General features: G+C 35.8%; 1 long non-coding RNA gene across 1 annotated transcript; it reads right to left on the bottom strand.

The window, feature by feature from the left end:
- Positions 1 to 10730: 10730 nt before the first annotated feature.
- LOC123697011 lies at positions 10731 to 19717 on the bottom strand. The gene is made up of 4 exons (XR_006752165.1): positions 19632 to 19717; positions 11767 to 11965; positions 10949 to 11057; positions 10731 to 10814 (listed from the first exon to the last, which is right to left on the bottom strand). It is a non-coding gene; the product is annotated as an uncharacterized LOC123697011 (long non-coding RNA).
- Positions 19718 to 20974: the final 1257 nt, after the last annotated feature.

Here is a 20974-nt window from a genome sequence, read left to right as displayed (position 1 = left end):
TAACGTTATTAGATATAATAAAAACAAAACAACATTAAGTTGTTTATGCATTTAACCCTAGAAGTCCAATCTACGTAAATTTGATGTACACCGCGGCGAAATATCTTTGTCTTTTCTATATTTACCATCGAATCACTTCGAAATCCAGAAACAACCCATTAGCCGTCGAGACCTAGCAGTACATAGTTGGCTCTTCCCGGTAAATTCCGCCATTTTGTAGTAAAGAGGATGTTGTACGTCATTTTGACGTATAATTGGGCTTTTCGTAACTTTTACGATTGTTTAAAAAAAATATTTTGTGATTTATTTGAATATTTTTTATTCCAAGTCACGTTTTACATGATATAGTATTATAATATTCTATACTAGTTATTATTATAATATATAAAGCTACACTACCACTCACTGACTGACTCACTGACATCGGGTTTCTCGGAAACTACGTGGAAAGTTGGGGGTATTTCGACGTGGACGTGTAGAGGTGCTCCCAGTGACCACCGGAAAAATACAGCGAACTCCAACACCCTGGACAAGAGGGTGGACCCCTGGAGGTGCGCAAAAACGGTGATACCTGGAGGGGGGGTGTCTGAACAAAAAATGCTCGGAACTGGTGGCGATTACCAGGGGTGGTGGAAAAATGGGGATTTTCGCGAAAACAAGATGGCCGCCGTACTTTGCCAAAATCGCCGTTTATGAATCCTTACGTCTCAAATTTGGCACACGTGCTCTGTTCGAGCCGGCGAATCGATCGGTGCCCCGTTCGAGTGGCTCCGGGTCCCAGTTTCCAACTTTCATACAACGCAAAATCCAACGGCCCGCGGAAACGGTGCGAGTTGGGTGGGGGGTCCCGGAACTAAAAATGATCACCACCCTGGGACGCTACCAGGGAGCTACAGTGGGACGCTCGATTTTGGAATTTTTCCATTTTTGGCGCAAACATAAAAACGTAAATTTAGACGAGGTGGTGCAATGGAGAAATACACCAATGATGCATTCGTACTCGCCCAGCTCCCAGGATATCCAGAAAAATCCGAAATCTTAAACTTTCCCTCATCTCTCGAAGACGGTCAACGGCCCGCGCAAACGGTAGCAGCTACATCTGGGGTGCTCAAACTAAAGTTGTAGTAGACCTCGAGCAATTACCACAGATAGTGAAAAAAATTCAAAATGGCGGAAAAAATGGCCGCCGCCATACAAATTCTAAAATGGTCATCTCTGGTCCGATCACGCTGAAACTTGGCACAGGGGCTTTAGTCGAGCCGCACATTGAGATGGCATACTCATAATCGAGTTTCTATCGCTGGTTTCCGAGTTTCATACAACGCGAAATTCGACGGCTCTCCAAAACGGCACTAGATAGCCGGGGGGTGTAGAACTAAAAATTGATCAGGAAGATGGGGCGCTCCCAGGGCAATCGAGAAATTTCAAATTGGACGCAATTTTTTTTTCAAAAATGGCCAATTTTTCAAAGCAAGTTGGTGGCGCCGGTTACTTTACGATCGGTCTGAAAATTGACTTCTGTGCTCTAATCGGCCATATTTACAAAACTGCATACTCAGAATTTCTCTCCGACCCTCGGTTTCCATTTTCCATACATCACGAAATTCAACGGCTCTCTGAACCGGTGGCAGGTAGGGCGGGGTCGCCGAAGTAAAAAATGCTTCAAAACCTGGTCCGCTTCCAGGCATGTAAAAATATTTGGTAAAAAGCGAAATTTTTTTTTTCGAAAATTTTGTATGGAAATTTCCATAGTAGGAAGGGTAATTGAATAGCAACGGCAAAAGACGGCGCCGCGGGCTGCTTGCTGCTCGCGCACCGCGCAACCTCGAAGGTCGACAGCCTCCCGGAGTAATAAATATTTATTAACTTTTGAACTACCGCACGAGCCAAGCGAGCGAAGCGAGCGAATCACGGCAGCGGCTGGCGTAAATATTTAAATAGGTAGCGAGGAGCGAAGCGACGAGCGTGTTAGGTTAACTTTTGAACTACTGCACTAGCCAAGCGAGCGAAGCGAGCAAGTCACGTCAGCGGCCGGCGTAAAAATTCAAAGAAGTAGCGAGGAGCGAAGCGACGAGCGAGTAAGGTTAACTTTTGAACTACTGCACTAGCCAAGCGAGCGAAGCGAGCAAGTCACGTCAGCAGCCGGCGTAAATATTGAAAGAAAGAGTGAGGAGCGAAGCGACGAGCGAGTTAGGTTAACTTTTGAACTACTGCACTAGCCAAGCGAGCGAAGCGAGCAAGTCACGTCAGCGGCTGGCGTAAATATTTAAATAGGTAGCGAGGAGCGAAGCGACGAGCGTGTTAGGTTAACTCTTGAACAGTTTATTATGAAAAGTCACTGCCCGCTATCGATAAGACGTTTCAAAAATTTTACCAATATTTAAATAAGTAATTTATAAGCAGTTTAGGTAGCGAGGAGCGAAGCGACGAGCGTGTAAGGTTAACTTTTGAACTACCGCACGAGCCATGCGAGCGAAGCGAGCGAGTCACGGCAGCGGCCGGCCTAAATATTCAAATAGGTAGCGAGGAGCGAAGCGACGAGCGTGTTTGGTTAACTTTTGAACTACCTATCGCACGAGCCAAGCGAGCGAAGCGAGCGAGTTGCGGCAGCGGCCGGCCTAAATATTCAAATACATAGGTAGCGAGGAGCGAAGCGACGAGCGTGTTAGGTTAACTCTTGAACAGTTTATTATGAAAAGTCACTGCCCGCTATCGATAAGACGTTTCAAAAATTTTACAACATTTGATTAGTAATTTATAAGCAGTTTCGACTGACTGTAGAATCGCTGTTAGCAGATGTTACAAATGGAAAGGAAATTCGAATGCATTTTCAAATGACTGAAGATTTTTGCCCTGGGATGAGCCGCGAGCTGCTTGCAGCTCGCGCACCACTCACCCTCGAAGGTGGACAGCCCCCCGGAATAGAAAATATTTGAATGAGAAATTTATAAGCACTTCCGATTGACTGCGGAATCGCTGTTAGCAGATAATAACAAATTGACGGGGAATTTTAATGCATAATGAATTTGATTTTAATCGACGCTACTAAAAAGACTGAAGTTTTCAATATGTTTTATACATCTTCACACATATTAAACTGCATTCGCAAGGGTGATAGTACAGTTAATCTGTTTTTGTTAAGAAGTTATTCAAAGCTTATATTTCTTTGTTAATTTATGTATGTTATTTTAATTTAGTTAAGTTTTTTTTTGTTTTATAAAATTGTATCTCTGTCGCATTGGGCATTGTCCTGTAATGGCATGTGATGTCTTTTAAATAAATAAATAAATATTTTATTGAGTGAATAAGCCAATCGTTCACGCTTTATAAGCGTAGGACTTACACCAATAGTAGCACACTACTCTCTGTTTTTGTATTGAAAATAGCGTATTTTTGTATTGCGAATAATGTAGTTCTTGAGTTGCAAGTAAGGTAAATAGCACAACTAAATATTATGTAGTAATTAAGTAGGTATATTAAATCGTTTTTATTTTTTACTTTTCCGTTTTTGAAGTCGGTTTTTTTAACGTAGTTATTTTTTATTTAATACTTTTTAGTGTATTTTTCATCGGGAATCAATGATTTTTCATCATTGACTGTAGATTGTAGAATCTCTGTTAGCATATAGTAACAAATGGACAGGAAATTCGAATGCATTTTCAATTGACTGAAAATTTCTGCCCCGGGATGAGACGCACCTGCACCTTCGAAAGTGGACAGCCTCCCGGAGTGGAAAATACTTGAATGGGGAATTTATAATCATTACCGACTGACTGTAGAATCGCTGTTAGCAGATGTAACAAATGGACAGAAAATTCGAATGCATTTTCAAATGACTGAAGATTTCTGCCCTGGGATGAGCCGCGAGCTGCTTGCAGCTCGCGCACCACGCACCCTCGATGGTGGATAGCCCCCCGGTATAGAAAATATTTGAATGGGGAATTTATAAGCACTTCCGATTGACTGTGGAATCGCTGTTAGCAGATAAAAGCAAATTGACGGGGAATTTTAACGCATTTTCAAATGACTGAAGATTTCTGCCCTGGGATGCTTCGCGGGCTGCTTGCAGCCCGCGCACCACGCACCCTCGAAGGTGGACAGCCTCCCGGAGTGGAGAATACTTGAATGGGGAATTTATAAGCATTACCGACTGACTGTAGAATCGCTGTTAGCAGATGTAACAAATGGACAGGAAATTCGAATGCATTTTCAAATAACTGCCCTATTGCTTCAACTCAGGGGCAAAAGGGGCTCGCGGGCTGCTTGCAGCCCGCGCACAACGCACCAGCTAGTCATATATATATAAAGCTACACTACCACTCACTGACTGACTGACATCGGGTTTCTCGGAAACTACGCGGAAAGTTGGGGGGATTTCGACGTGACCGTGTAGAGGTGCGCCGAGTGACCACCGGAAAAATATTGACATCTCCAACACCCTGGATAAGAGAGTGGACCCCTGGAGGTGCGCAGAAACGGTGGCACCTGGAGGGGGGGTGTCTGAACAAAAAATGCTCGGAACTGGTGGCGATTACCAGGGGAGGTGGAAAAATGGGGATTTTCGCGAAAACAAGATGGCCGCCGTACTTTGCCAAAATCGCCGTTTATGAATCCTTACGTCCCAAATTTGGCACACGTGCTCTGTTCGAGCCGGCGAATCGATCGGTGCCCCGTTCGAGTGACTCCGGGCCCCCGTTTCCGACTTTCATACATTGGAAAATCCAACGGCCCGCGGAAACGGTGCGAGTTGGGTGGGGGGTGTCGGAACTAAAAATGATCACCACCCTGGGACGCTACCAGGGAGCCATAGTGGGACGCTCGATTTTGGAATTTTTCCATTTTTGGCGCAAACATAAAAACGTAAATTTAGACGAGGTGGTGCAATGGTGAAATACACCAATGACGCATTCGTACTCGCCCAGCTCCCAGGATATCCAGAAAAATCCGAAATCTTAAACTTTCCCACATTTCGCGAAGACGGTCAACGGCCCGCGCAAACGGTAGCAGCTACATCTGGGGTGCTCAAACTAAACTTGTAGTAGACCTCGAGCAATTACCACAGATAGTGAAAAAAATTCAAAATGGCGGAAAAAATGGCCGCCGCCATACAAATGCTAAAATGGCCATCGCTGGTCCGATCGGGCTGAAACTTGGCACAGGGGCTTTAATCGAGCCGCACATTAAGTTGGCATACTCATAATTGAATTATCACTGCTGGTTTCCGAGTTTCATACAACGCGAAATTCGACAGCTCTCTGAAACGGCGCAAGATAGGTGGGGGGTGTAGAACTAAAAAATGATCAGAAAGATGGGGCGCTACCAGGGCAATCGAGAAATTTCAAATTGGACGCCATATTTTTTTTCAAAAATGGCCGATTTTTCGAGGCAAGATGGTGGCGCCGGTTACTTCACTATCGGTTTGAAAATTGACTTCTGTGCTCTAATCGGCCAGATTTACAAAACTGCATACTCAGAATCTCTCTCCGACCCCCGGTTTCCATTTTCCATACATCACGTAATTCAACGGCTCTCTGAACCGGTGGCAGGTAGGTCGGGGTCGCCAAAGTAAAAAATACTTCAAAACCTGGTCCGCTTCCAGGCATATAATTTTTTTTGGTAAAAAGCGAAATTTTTTTTTTCGAAAATTTTGTATGGAAATTTCCATAGTAGGAATGGTGATTGAATAGCAACGGCAAAGGACGGCGCCGCGGGCTGCTTGCTGCCCGCGCACCGTGCAACTTCGAGGGTTGACAGCTTCCCGGAGTAGAAAATATTTATTAACTTTTGAACTACCGCACGAGCCAAGCGAGCGAAGCGAGCGAGTCACGGCAGCGGCCAGCGTAAATATTCAAATAGGTAGCGAGGAGCGAAGCGACGAGCGTGTTAGGTTAACTTTTGAACTACTTACCGCACGAGCCAAGCGAGCGAAGCGAGCGAGTCTCGTCAACGGCCGGCCTAAATATTCAAATGGGTAGCGAGGAGCGAAGCGACGAGCGTGTTAGGTTAACTTATGAACTACCTACCGCACGAGCCAAGCGAGCGAAGCGAGCGAGTTGCGGCAGCGGCCGGCCTAAATATTCAAATAGGTAGCGAGGAGCGAAGCGACGAGCGTGTTAGGTTAACCCTTGAACAGTTTATTATGAAAAGTCACTGCCCGCTATCGATAAGACGTTTAAAAAATTTACCAATATTTGAATAAGTAATTTATAAGCAGTTTAGGTAGCGAGGAGCGAAGCGACGAGCGTGTAAGGTTAACTTTTGAACTACCACACGAGCCATGCGAGCGAAGCGAGCGAGTCACGGCAGCGGCCGGCCTAAATATTCAAATAGGTAGCGAGGAGCGAAGCGACGAGCGTGTTAGGTTAACTTTTAAACTACCTATCGCACGAGCCAAGCGAGCGAAGCGAGAGAGTCGCGGCAGCGGCCGGCCTAAATATTCAAATTGGTAGCGAGGAGCGAAGCGACGAGCGTGTTAGGTTAACTCTTGAACAGTTTATTATGAAAAGTCACTGCCCGCTATCGATAAGACGTTTCAAAAATTTTACCAATATTTGAATAAGTAATTTATAAGCAGTTTCGACTGACTGTAGAATCGCTGTTAGCAGATGTTACAAATGGAAAGGAAATTCGAATGCATTTTCAAATGACTGAAGATTTCTGCCCTGGGATGAGCCGCGAGCTGCTTGCAGCTCGCGCACCACTCACCCTCGAAGGTGGACAGCCCCCCGGAATATAAAATATTTGAATGGGGAATTTATAAGCATTACCGACTGACTGTAGAATCGCTGTTAGGAGATGTAACAAATGGATAGGAAATTCGAATGCATTTTCAAATGACGGAAGATTTCTGCCCTGGGATGCTTCGCGGGCTGCTTGCAGCCCGCGCACTACGCTCCCTCGAAGGTGGACAACCTCCCGGAGTGGAAAATACTTGAATGGGGAATTTATAAGCATTACCGACTGACTGTAGAATCGCTGTTAGCAGATGTAACAAATGGACAGAAAATTCGAATGCATTTTCAAATGACTGCCCTATTGCTTCAACTCAGGGGCAAAAGGGGCTCGCGGGCTGCTTGCAGCCCGCGCACCACGCACCCTCGAAGGTCGACAGCATTCCAGAATAGAAAATATTTGAATTGGGAATTTATAAGCACTTCCGATTGACTGTGGAATCGCTGTTAGCAGGAAATTACAAATGGACTGGGAATTCCAACACATTTTCTAATGACTGCCCTATTGCTTCAACCCTGGGGCAAAAGGAGCTCGCGGGCTGCTTGCAGCCCGCGCACAACGCACCAGCTAGTATTGAGTATAAAATAGGATCCAGAAAACTTTAACACTAGGACGAAAAACCTTCAATTTTAGTAAATGACTGTTGTCCTCCGCTGGATTTGGACTCCAAGAAAGAGGATTGGGTGGCTGAGATGTTGTCTGGTGGTTATAAAGGAATATGTGTTATACATTGAGGATACAAGCACTATAAAGAGTTAAGAGAAGCTCGAAAACCATATTCCTGTATGTTCAGTTACCTTACAGGGAAAGTTATAGGTGGTCTGTGGCGATATTTTACGGCATGATATTATGAAATTTTAACAATTTATTTAACTTATAATATCAAAATAATATAGATAAATAAAGAAAAAACAATGAGCCGCAAAGATTTTATGAAAAAATTAAGCACAGATTTGAAGGTGCCTTGGATGCAAATACGACTTGAAGAGACTCTACAAGACTGGTTATAATTTTTTTTTCTATGCGTCTATAATTATAGTATTATTGGTTAGATTAAATTAAAAAAAAAAGATTAAAAACTAGTTATTTTTTATAAAACTTACCCAATTATAAGAAGAAAATATCTATAAGTTTAACATTTTTGTTGGCTTTTTTTAGATGATTCAATATCGTTCTGTATTTATATAAACAAGGAGTATAATATCAGCACTTAATGTGTTAATTAAAACTGTATTTTTAATATCTATTGCAAAAAATAGTTAATTTCCAGAGAAAAATATTATTAGTATCCCAAGTTAACTGATAAATAAAAAAACATTGAAAAATATTATTAAGCAAAAAGGAATAGTGTCCGTTGTTTCCGTGCAGTATTCAAATAGACCAATAGTAACACGGCATTAATGCAAAACTGTCTCATGTCGTCACTTGAACCAATGGCACTAAGAGTTGTTCCTTTATGCTCATGTTAGAAAAATGACACAACTGCGTTTATACTAAAATAGTGTTAGCACGGATGGAACAAAATGAATTAAGTCTTTATTCAAAAAGTATAACTACACATATGTCTTTGTGTTCGTGGGTTATTTTGACTCGAGACGAATAGTTCCTTTGCGATTGCCTAAAATGATGGATAAGGTAACTTATACCGTTTATCACACCCTACTTATACCGTTTGGGTCATTCGAAAAACTGGGTTAGGATGCAGCTAGAGATATGACCTTTTGATATGTTGTGTATTTTGACGAGCTGAATCCAATGGTGCAATAAAAACCAAAGGGAATAACTCGTCTTACTCCCTTATTCACTGGAGGCACAGAATTTAAGTTTTCGCTATGCAAATTATACTTCAACAAATAAAAAGTAATGAAATTTGAACTTTTTACAAGAGCTCCATGGAAGTACAAAGTAGGTAAATGGTAGCTCGGTGCAAAATAAAATGTAAAAGTATTATGTTGGAAGTAGGCTATCGCCGCTTACCAGCTCATAGAGTTCACTCTTATCCATTACGGACTTATTCAATTTTCAAAGAAATATTGCAAAGTTTGTTCACAAATAACTTCTAACGTGAAATTAAAACGAAACTTTCCACGTAAGTATCGTTGGAGCGGTGAAATTTAGATGGTGCAGTTGGATTTGCAGTTACTCGTGTTTCGTGCTTTATCATATTAAACTCATAAGTTTAGGTAATTGTATGGAAAGGTTCTATGCAATACGCATATTTTCATAGACTTCAGAACAGCTGAAAAATCTCTGTAGGAGATTTCCCCGATTAATTCCCATTGCTTTTCCTTTATCACTGTTTAATACCTATATTTGTTACAAACATCAAACGCCTTCCTACTGATATGAAAAGATATGCCAAAAATATTTTATGATATTTAGATAAATCTCTCTGATGAAAAATATAGTGTCTGATATTTAATAAAAAGCTCTTAATTAGCTACCGCTAGGCTTCATTTAATTGAGAATATTGTTAATTTACGAGCACAGTATCCTGTAGTAATCCTCTAAAGAGCGTTCTAAAATATATTATTCATCTTACATTTTAATTAGATGATAAAATTTTTGTTTTGTTTTTTTAATAAGCTTATTTTTACATTATTTATTATTCAACACGAAAACATAGTCGGTCGAAGGATTTATTATCAAAAGACGCTATGAGCTGAAAATCGCAATAGATATTTATATTGAAATTAAAATTTTATAATTTCCATATACAACTATATCCATATATGAATAACTTGTTTCTTGTCCCGGCTTAACCTGGAATGAAAAAAATACAGGCTGTATTCAGTGTGTGACAGTGGCAATGTGCAAAATTCTTCAAAATCGATGGAGTTGTTTTTGAGTTAAACAGTTAAAAAAAAAATGTTTACTTTTTATAATATTATAGCATAGGCAAGTATGAATGCTTAGTAATGGTAAAACAATCCTTTTAATCGATCGAATAGTTTTTAAGTTAAATCGTAACAAGGAAACATAAAAATCTTTTCTCTTTAAAATACTATAGCATAGGCAAGAACCTATAAATATAACTAGTGGTCCGCCCCGGCTTCGCCCGTGGTACCTACATGTTTAAACTATCCTATCTCTCAAGTTGGATCGAACTGCACATGGTGTGCGAATTTTATTATAATCGGTTAAGTGGTTTAGGAGTCCATTGAGGACAAACATTGTGACACGAGATTTATATATATATTATTAATAAGATAAGATAAGATAAGATAAGATAAGCACCTAATCGTTCACGATTCTTATTCAAGAGCAACAAGATGATTATGCAAACAACTATACATAATTAGACCACACGCAATTGCACGCTCAAGCAAAGAATTTATATTCCCCACTTTCGTGGAAAAAAATTAAGTCGTTCCAAACATAATACTTTCGCTCGGTTTCGTGAATTTTTTACTCAGTGCGGTATGCGTTGATTCCGAGAATATTTAATTCCTGAAGAACTAACCTATAGCAATTTATGATGTGTTACATAAGAATCACGTCTAAATTCATCTGCTTGGGTGGCCAAGAGCCATTAGCCTTTATTAACGATTTTAATGAGCGCTCAAAACGCCTAGCAGTCATTGTTATGTCTCTCTCGTTTGGAGCTTTACGGACAATGGGGAAAAACTGCGCGGCTTATGAAATGAGGACAGATAGCACTGAGTCGGTTTACTAGTTTGAATTAATAATTGGACTTAATTGATATCTACTGTAAACTTGTTGAATAAACGTAGTAAATACTTGAATATTTTATTGTTTTATGTTAAATATACACTTATGTTTTATGATGTTAGTTATGTAAAGAGACATCCATAAATTACGTCTATGTTACGTATAATATGTTACATTTTTAATTAATATAAATAAATTTTCTTTATGGTTCTAACAAATCACTTATATGGACCGTATTTACATAGGTACAGTTAAAAAAGCATAAAATACACAAACATAAGATAAACAGAGAACAACATGAATAACATCATTGTACATACCTGCTGAAGCATTCTTATTATACACATTTACTTTTTTGAATCCTTTATGAATCTTAATTTTTTGCTGATTCATATTTAAGTCCAATCTAACTGTAAACAAACAATGAACATTATTTTCACTATTAATTCAATTAAGAAAAAGCCCATAAAACAAACCATGTAGCATATAATTTATAAAAACTGTTATAAAATAGTTAACTGATACAACACGCAACTTTACTTACCAACGCAAGGCCTTGTCCAAGCCAACCATCCTCGGTATTCCGCCTGCTCGCCAAATATTCCTCTTGGAAGTATTTATTACCCTTTGAGAACTTCCCGGAATATCCAGACCTTAAATAAACAAAGAAATAGCTAATTTATGAGCCAATAATGACTGCAATGTGATTTGTATATCATTGGGACCGTTAATTTACCGCGGTATTCTAATCGGTTAGGGATATGGACTGTTCGTTAAGTCGCTACAGTTTATAGATAGGAATTTTATACAGTTCTGCGATATGTAAGAAGGAAAATTTATTGTGCATTTTTTACGAACATGTTCTCTTAATTTTGTTTACTTTTCCAATTACTGCGTTCTTCAGCGGGTAACAGGGATTAACGCTAACAGCAACATAATTTGTGATTAAAACCATCTGTATAAATTTCATTAGGCTTAAACATATGACTTTAAACACAATTAACATGCATATGTCGCGAAGTGAAGCAATCAAAGAACATTTTATTACTTGACTACAACTTCAATATAAACGTAATTTTATTAATTACTAGCGGTCCGCCCCGGCTTCGCCCCTGGTACATATTTCGCAATAAAAGGTAGCCAATGTTCTTTCTAAGGGTCTAAAGATTGTCTGTGCCAAATTTCATCAAAATCGGTCCAGTAGTTTATGCGTGAAAACCATACATACATAATTACAAACCTTTCCTCTTTATAATATTAGTATAGAGTATAGACTTACTAATAATACAACACTTATAAATATAATGAATAGTTTGTATAAATAAGATTTTACAATTATTACACAAAACCTACTCCACTTACGAACTTCAAAGATAAACCGCGTTTCTATGAAATCAAGAGTTTTAAATGGTAAAATATAACCATCCGGGATCCGTAACCTAAGCTTCTTTTATCCGGGTATTCGGTACAAATCCGGATCATAGCAGCTTTTGCCAAAGAGCTGTTCTCCGTAGTCGTCCATTTTGTCCATCTCAAAACAGCATTTTGCACTCCCTGGAGCCTGCAAATAGAACAAAGAAAATATTAATCGCTCCACTCTTTTATTTTTCGTCACTGCGATGTTTTGGTCAAGTTCAGTTTGACGATTTGGATATAAAATAATTTGTAACAGGTTATGATAGGATTGAAATAAGTAGTATATTTGTTTTGTAAATTTAAATATGAACTATAAAATAATATTTTATAAAGGATCTATGTTTTTATTTCTGATATTATGGTAGAGCCTTTTTCATTTGTGCTTGATATAAAAGTATAATTTAAAAACACTTATAACGTTAATTAGGTAAATACAAAACCTGTAAAATATTTTTTGATTAGATATTCTAGAACTTACATAATATTATGAAGAGGATATTAATAATATATTATTTGATTTTTTTTTTTATTTCTTCTCACTTTTCACGTTACCGAGATTTTGGTGACTTTTTTACAGATTCATTTATTTCAAAGAATTTCTTTATAATGATAATATCTGCAAGTTGCAACCCGGAAGGTCGAACCATGACCAGTATTACTTAATAAAACAGGGTTATATATCAATCGGAAAGGGTTCCGTCGAACACTGAATTGATATAAATTGCCCCACACGATCTATCTTCTTTAACGGTATCAAAGGAGGGTACCTAATGAGTGAGAAACGTCCATCTTTATCTGAACTATTCCTTGCTATTAAACTTTTTTAAATTATCATTTTCTATGTAGTAATAATTTATACTAAACGCCTTTTCAACTGTTTAAAAAAGGTGCTCAATTCAGTTGAACGTTCTGGGTGAACCGATTTTGATGATTTTTTTTTGTTTGTAAGCTAGTGTCTTTTGTTTGTAAACTAAATTTCAAATACGTATTTAAATATACGTATATAGACATGGACCAATCTTCGCTGATTCCCCTTTTCTATATACATACTATTTCTTTCTATATGTATCATACTTTTCTGTATAAATTACTAAGGACTAACGACTAATATTAAAACATATTTCTTGTAAACACGTGTAAAACACACTTATTTCCAAAATAAGATTTTATAAATACACATTTATAAGGTGATAAATTTAGAGTTTTGTAAGAATACACGTGTCAAAATAAATAATAAATTGGGAAATAAATTATTAAGGAATATAATATATTTGAAATAAAATCATATGAATGGTCGAGTCAAATGAATGAAAATGTAAAAAAATATTTATAGACAAAATATTTAGTTTACTACGATAATAATTGTTTTACTTTTTTGTATGTACCTGTTTTTAAATACACATCATATGGATTATGTGCAATATGCGCTCATTTGCATTTAAGAAAATGACTTTTTTCGCATTACAGACATAACTTCTTAACCTTAGATATTATTTATTTATTTATTTAAAAATAGCAACAACCTTATATTGATTGACGTTATACAAGGGCGGATCGTTAATAACAATCTGTAGAATAGTCTATCATTATAACCTATCAAAGATCGGATTACGTATCAACTCTAAAAAGGCGCATATTCCCATATCGGTAATTCGATCTTCTAAATAACTAATCGTTAAGTAAATAAGATTTAAGTGCTTTATCTTGGTTCGTATCAAATTAAGTTTCGTCCTCCATTCTACATTGGTAATGAGATGTAATAACTGGCTAGGAACGTGCTTCAAGACATACCAATTAGTACTGAATGATGAGATCATGCGAATTCTGTACTCCTTAACTAGCGACTTCGTTTAACTTCAGTTTTACAAAAAAACTACCAGTGTAGATTGACCTCTGTGTTGTATGGAAGTGCTTGTATGGTTAATACCAAGGTTAAACTCTAGCTCTAATGTGAATATTTGGGAAAACGAATTCAGCATTAATTGTTTTCATTGGCGCATGTATGTATTGTCGCAGCGATAAATAAATAGAAGTAAATTTAGCATAATTGAAACCGCAGTAAATATTTTAGCAGCCTAATACCGACAATACTTACAAAGTTTTCTTATGTAAATGTAATCCAAAAAAAAAAAAAAAAACTTAACATTTCAATCGACAGTCTATAGGGTGGTGATCTTATTTTTAATTTGTTCCCATATTTGCACCTAATCTTTATCTTTACAACTTTCTTCATATTAAGATGTTTGGTTCAATATGGGTTCAATATTCAGGCGGTTCTTTAGTAGTTGTAATATAAATTTTTACCACAGGGCATAAAACACGTAGGTACCTGGTACATTATATGACTGCGGCCTACAGCACGCTTTTTATCATTTAAATTATGAGATGCATCATCAAGCCATGAAGTTTAATTGTCTCTATGCCATTATCGTAAAACATTGAGTCAATATTGTTCCAAGTGTGGGAGGTAGACAATCATGTTAAAATTCAATTTATAGATGTAATTTTATTGCAAGAGTCGATGAATTATCTGCAAATATCTATCAGTAAATAAAACAAAGTTGTTTATTTGAACCTTTTGAAATGTAGACTTATGAATTTGACTGTGTTGTTAGAGAAACTTTTTTGATGCTGTAAGTAATTGCATTTTATTTTAATTGGAATTTCATAAGAATTTCATTCACTTGGGAGACAATTTCAAACTTCAAATTTTATTAATTGGTTGCTGTTTTTCAGATTGAGCTTTGAGACGGTTGGCATCGTTAGCACAAATTAATTATTTTAGTGACTTAAAAATAAATACTTTACGTGCACGTAAAAAGCTACGAGATTTATTACATATTTCATATTTCCTTGATTTTATTATTATTTAAACTAGTAACAAGCACACTTATCGGTTAAGCTTATCGGTTCTTAAATTTTAACACCCTGTATAATGTACGTACAGTCCCTCACGAGTCACGAGAGACCCGTGTCCCAGCAGTGGGAACATAATAGGCTGATGATGTTGGTAGTATAATCTGTTGCTACAGTCAGTCAGTCAGTTCCACTGAGAATGTTTCGGTTAAATGTGTTCCCGAACATTCCATAGCATACAAAATATACAAGCCCACACGCGCGTGCTTCGTGACGTGCTTCAGGCTCTATCTGGGCGCTAGTGCAAAAATATACAAATGTATCCTGTCACTCGATAAGCTAAATGTCGTATACATATTACAGGGATGTCTTTATGCATTCATATCTTACTTTTTATTTATGGGATGCGAGTGAACGTGTTTCTCGTTAAATGTTATGTAAATTGGTAGATATGTGTTGTTTATTAATTGTTTGTTTGCTTAATAGCGTTAGGCAGTACATAGGGATATTTAAATGTATGTAGACATAATAGTTGTAATTTTGAAAATATAAAATATTTATAGTTACTCTCCCAAATCCTAGATTGACCTTGATTTCGCAAGATTTTTTTTACCTTTTTACCTCTTATACTATATGTTTTTAAATTTATATTATAGTTCGGGTCACTCTACGCATATTATTTTGGAAACTAATAATGGTTATAATTATATATATACGTATAGTTATGGTTATAATTAAAATGGTTATAGCTATCGAATACAACCAAATCCTAAAATTCATTGTAATTTGTTATTGTCCTCGAAATATTAAGATTTATATCAAACATTTTGTAACTCGGAATATGACTTTCGAATCGTTATTATTTGAATCACAATTCGCTTGGATGAACAGATAATGTCCAGTCACAATACAAACAAATTGTTATCAATAGAAGCCCAATTACAAGCGACATTATACAATAATTATGCAAATTATTGGAACGTACTAATTTCACAACTAATATAAGTCATTCTCAATTAGCCAAGATAATCAAATACGATCTAATTAATTGAGTTAATGTAAAGAACGCTGTTAATTAATTATGATATCTTAGTGAGAATATCGTGGAAAATTTCTGTTTACACAAAATAGTAATTAAGGTAAGGTAAGGTTTCTGAAATAGAAATTCTTTAAATGTGTGTTATTTTAGAAAATTATGAAATTCATCGAATGTTGTGATAAATTCAGTTTAACTATATATGTTGAATAAAAATGCGAAAAAGCTGATAAGAAAAGTAACTTCACATGTATCGCACGTGACTAGTTTAAAATTATCCCTAAGGAGGTTTCCATTCCACAATAATTTTAAACCACTACTTTGCTTACAAACTCATGTTGTTTGTTGTCAACAGAAACATTGTAACAGTTGTTATTATTGCTCTTTGTAGTTATATAAAATACATAACAATATACTGTCTATAATATTTACGATTTATTAAATGTTAATAATGATTTACATGAAAAAAAATTGTAAAGTACTGGTGAGTGGTGTTATATTTGAACAATAGAACTATAGTTAAGATATTATGGTTTAAAAAAATAGTCTCAAATTCTTGATCTATCTGAGTGAAAATTTGTATAAAATAAACAAGTAAGGTACTACTAGAACTAAGTAACAGATAAACACGTGAGCGTAGAGGTTTTGGGTTCGAATCCCCGTGGAGACGAAGAAAAAAAATGTCTAGGTCTGGCAGGACATATTATAAGGCTAATCACAATATAGCTGTCCCTTAAGAAAATCGATCAGTGAAACAGATACATAATGCACCTGCCCCATACCCCACTATGGAACCATACCACAATATAGAACTTCATTACACAATTAATTGATTACACACATTTAAATAATGCATTGACACACTATGTTATATTCACTAGACATACGTGAAATCAGCTACAGCCAAATAAAATGCAACACACTAAGTCAGAAGTCTATTAATATATATGTAAGTTAATGTAATCTGTATGTGTGAAGCTTGAATATTTTAGTTACCCTAATCCTCGTGCGACGGTTTATACTCAAAGACTATAATATAAATTTAAATAATGCGCTAGCGATGCTTATCTTATGTGTTCTAAGCTTTTAATTGTGAGCATTAACTGTTTAAAATTTTAAAACATGTTGATCTTTTACTAACAAAGGGGCTTTACTTCCATGTCTTATTTTCATAAGTATTTTATGTATTTATGAATACAATGAATTAACATAGTTTATGGCTGTGAGAGATAATTATTAAGTTCTTTTAATTTAATTGTGAGATGAACATTCTTAATCATATTCGTTGCGCGTGAAAATTTTAGAGCTTTTTTGTAGATATAAGTATATTAGTATGTTTATATAGGAACCTGCTAAACGTTTTCTCTATCTTCAAGGTTTTTATCTCAAAGTCGATAGCTATGCATTATAGACAGGATTTCCACGCATAATTTTTTGTTGTAACTTACATCGAGTGAAATTTTGTAAATAGCCTATATTACATTCATGGAATGAATGGAATTTCATTATTATGAAAAATAAATTTTAAAAAGGACAATCTCCACTAAATAATCAAAATGCAAGCAACAAACATTCTCCAGATTAACAAATAATATTATCATTAAACCAGTAGCCGTCCACATTTACGTCCACATAATATTTAGCTCGATCATTTATTTAAATACTTCAGAATAAACTTAATAAGCTCACATGTCACATTAGTTAAATAAGAGAGCCTTCCCTTATCTCAACTAAAATATTTACCGAATCCAAAATTAAGGGTACTTCAAGACACGTCAGATAACAGATTAAGCCTAATTAACCGGCACTATGTTGTTTGATTAAATTTAAATAATTTAGTAGATAGAAACGAGTTTTGTGGAGATTTATTCGCTTGTTACATTCATAATTAGGTGATTTATCAGTATTTTAATCCTTTGATTTCTTTTAAGCATGATATATCGTATTCTTCCTGTGGGTTCCTAAAAAGATAAATTAAAATTAAAATTTATAGTCTTCGATTGGAAATTAACCTACAATAAGATAGTGATCAACAGGATTATTAATATACCGAATCAAAAGTATTTCACAAACATATACTTAGTTGTTATAATATCTATCAACAAATATTAAACGATAAATTCACATAATATGGTAGTGAGCTGTAAGCAGCATAGTGATTGCTGATATAAAATATTATGATCAAGTCTTTCGATTTTTATGGTAAGTAAAGGTTATTAAACAATATTATGAATGACTTCTAAATTTACCATTACTATTTAAACCATTACCATTCATATATTTACATTCAACAGAAAAAGTGTTTCGCGTGTCAATCTCTACGTAAATACAAAGTTTTTAATTATCTCGTCGCGTACCAGTTTCACCTTAAGAATTAAGTCGATTCAGGTTCTTAAGAAGACACATAATCTTTAATTTATAACGCATGAAAAATCTATTGGATGTGACGATAAAAACACGATATTTAATTCAGCAGTAACTGATTAAATGCCACCTACGATGTTAGTGCTAAACAGATTAGAGGCAAAAATCAGCGGGCGGGCTTTGGTTGTAAGCGTTAATATGATTATTTATTCCGACTTATAGTAAATATTCTTGGTTTTAAGTTTTACCATTTATATTGGTTTTAAATCGGGTACTGTTTGTTCATAATATTTTTAATATTAAAAAACTGATGTTTTGTATGATGGGCCTTAATACATTAGATTTTCTGCAACAGATGCTAACTAGCTCAGGAAAGAGTAAGGGAAAGAGCAAAAAATGCTCTTTCCTCTTCTCTCTTCTTAATCGTTATATCCACAGGTTATATCTATGGATGGATAAATATGACAAAGTTCCTAGTAAAAATTTTATATTAATAGAAATAGAAAGTGAGACAACATAATAAGATAAAATCAAACACACAGATGACAATAAAATAGAACATACTTCGCATAGAACAAAACATCTCTACATTTTGAACATTTTTATGAACTGAATTTTCGTCTAAACATTCGGTCAATAAAACGCCCCAAATCCTCCAATTAAAAATAATTCCCATATAAATAAAAACGGTTAGCATTCCCTCGCTGCACAGGGAAGTAATTTGCAAATGTCAAGCTAGGGGGGGGGGGACGGTAATCAAGTATAGGTAACCGGTAATGAATTAACGACATTGCATTCGGACCGTCAGCTGTCTGCCGTTGGAGACACTGTTTATGGCACGTGGATATATCTATACAGTAAGCTATGTATGTATAATTATGAATACCACGTGTGGTTATATTGATATCTTTGGCTTAGTTAAGGCAGTAGAAGAACAGTTAAATATGAGGTAGTTAATAGTATGTAAAAACAAAAATAAATGTCTAGACATCAATAAAATCTAATCATATTATCGTATCTTATAAGTACTTACAATATAATGTAAATAGATATCTTAACAGATATCCTTCCTTTTTTTCCTGGTTCCTTTTTTTGTGAACTTCTCAATTTTGAGCCACCCTAGGTATAATTGTTAGAACATGAGGATTTTTATCGATTCTACCGCACTCTGTTATTCTCTAAAAATGTTTCAAATGAAAAGATAATTTTTAAAATCGACCGAGTAGTTTTTGATTTAAAATTTAAATCGAAACAAACAATAAAAAATAATTTCTCAAATTATAGATTGAAGCTAATTTCTCAGTTACTTACTGAGATACTTACCAATTTTTCCTGTTACATGTATGGCATACCCTTATACCTTCTTTAATTACTAGTGTTACCTGTGGCTATACTTAGAAATAAACATTTCCTCAAGCAAACTAAAAGCGTAGTCAACTATAATAAGTAACTGCGCGAAGTTTGTTCATCATTATCATGAACGCGTCTACGTCTAGCAGCTTCCTAATTTGCTTACAAAAGAAACATAAATATTTCATTTGACTCTTCATCTTACCTAGTTTATAAACCCTATACGTCCACGACCTTACAGATCACAATGTAAATCCGCGCGTATAAATTCTTTCAAAGTTTCAACAAAACGAAACAATTCACGGGAACAAACTAACGAAGCCTGTTAGAGCAATATTCGTGTCTCGCACACTACAGTATTTCTATAGTTTTATACTATGGTACATCGGATTGTTCTTAAGTACGTGGCTTTATGTAAATAGCCGTCCCAGCCGCGGGGTGTATGCTGATATTAAAAAAACCTTTGTTGCGGACATCTCATCTAGCTGTGACATATATACTATGGTTATGATTAAAACCTGGACAGATTTTAATATGTCAAGCTTTTGATACGTTTTGGAGAATGCTTGGTTACGGCTTGTTACAGTAACCTATTGTGTTTGCATGGAGCTGTGCTGTGTTTACATGCTTCTCTATGTAAGTTTTGTTATTGTCGGATCTTTTATTGTTTATATTGTGATATATTATGTAATTAAATAGCTTGAAGTGTCTCCTATTTTTTTTACTATTATCACTTTAATCTACACTAATATTATAAAGAGGTAAACTTTGTTTGTTTGTTTGATTGTTATGAATAGGCTCATAAACTACTGGACCGATTTTAAAAATTCTTTCACAATTCGAAAGCTACATTATCCACGAGCAATATAGGATAGGTTTTATCCCGGAAATTCCACGGGAACGGGAACTATGCGAGTTTTTCTTAGAAACCGCGGGCGGAGCCGCCGGCGGAAAGGTAGCACTAAATATTGTAATACATGAAAATACAAACATGTAGAGCTCTTTTTCTTGCAAAAGCTCAGGTTCTTTTAATATCTATCATCTCAAGTAAAACAAATTTCAATATTATTCCACAATAACTACCGTTACGTGCATTAACATCATGTCCTTTAGAAAGTCTAGAACATTTAAGTCATTTATAGAAATACTCGTGGAATAAATGGACCGTAAAAGCAATATTGACAAAGCATTTCACCTAATGCGGAAAATATGCAAAAGCCTTCCTAACAAACTAGATATTGAACCAATGTGTGGTCTTTATAAAATACATGTTATGAAATCTATAGTTCCAAGAGAATTGAGAAGTTATTTTAAATATCCATTCCAGTCCAATGTAAAGCTTTTTTGAACTGGCTCTGAAACTGACTTATAAACTTTTTAATTAGTTAATCCTATAGCCTTTTCTTTCCTCTGTTAATTAACAGAGATGTAAATTAGTGATTATGAAATAATATATCAAATTATTTTTCTCGAAAATTCAGAAAATAGCACGGTCAAAAGTGTATTTATCTTTAAAGTAAGTGAAACAGCAGTCTAATCTAATAGTCA

Source organism: Colias croceus, chromosome 13 (genome assembly GCF_905220415.1).
Source record: "Colias croceus chromosome 13, ilColCroc2.1".
NCBI lineage: Eukaryota > Metazoa > Arthropoda > Insecta > Lepidoptera > Pieridae > Colias > Colias croceus.
This window is presented reverse-complemented; position numbering and strand designations above follow the sequence as displayed.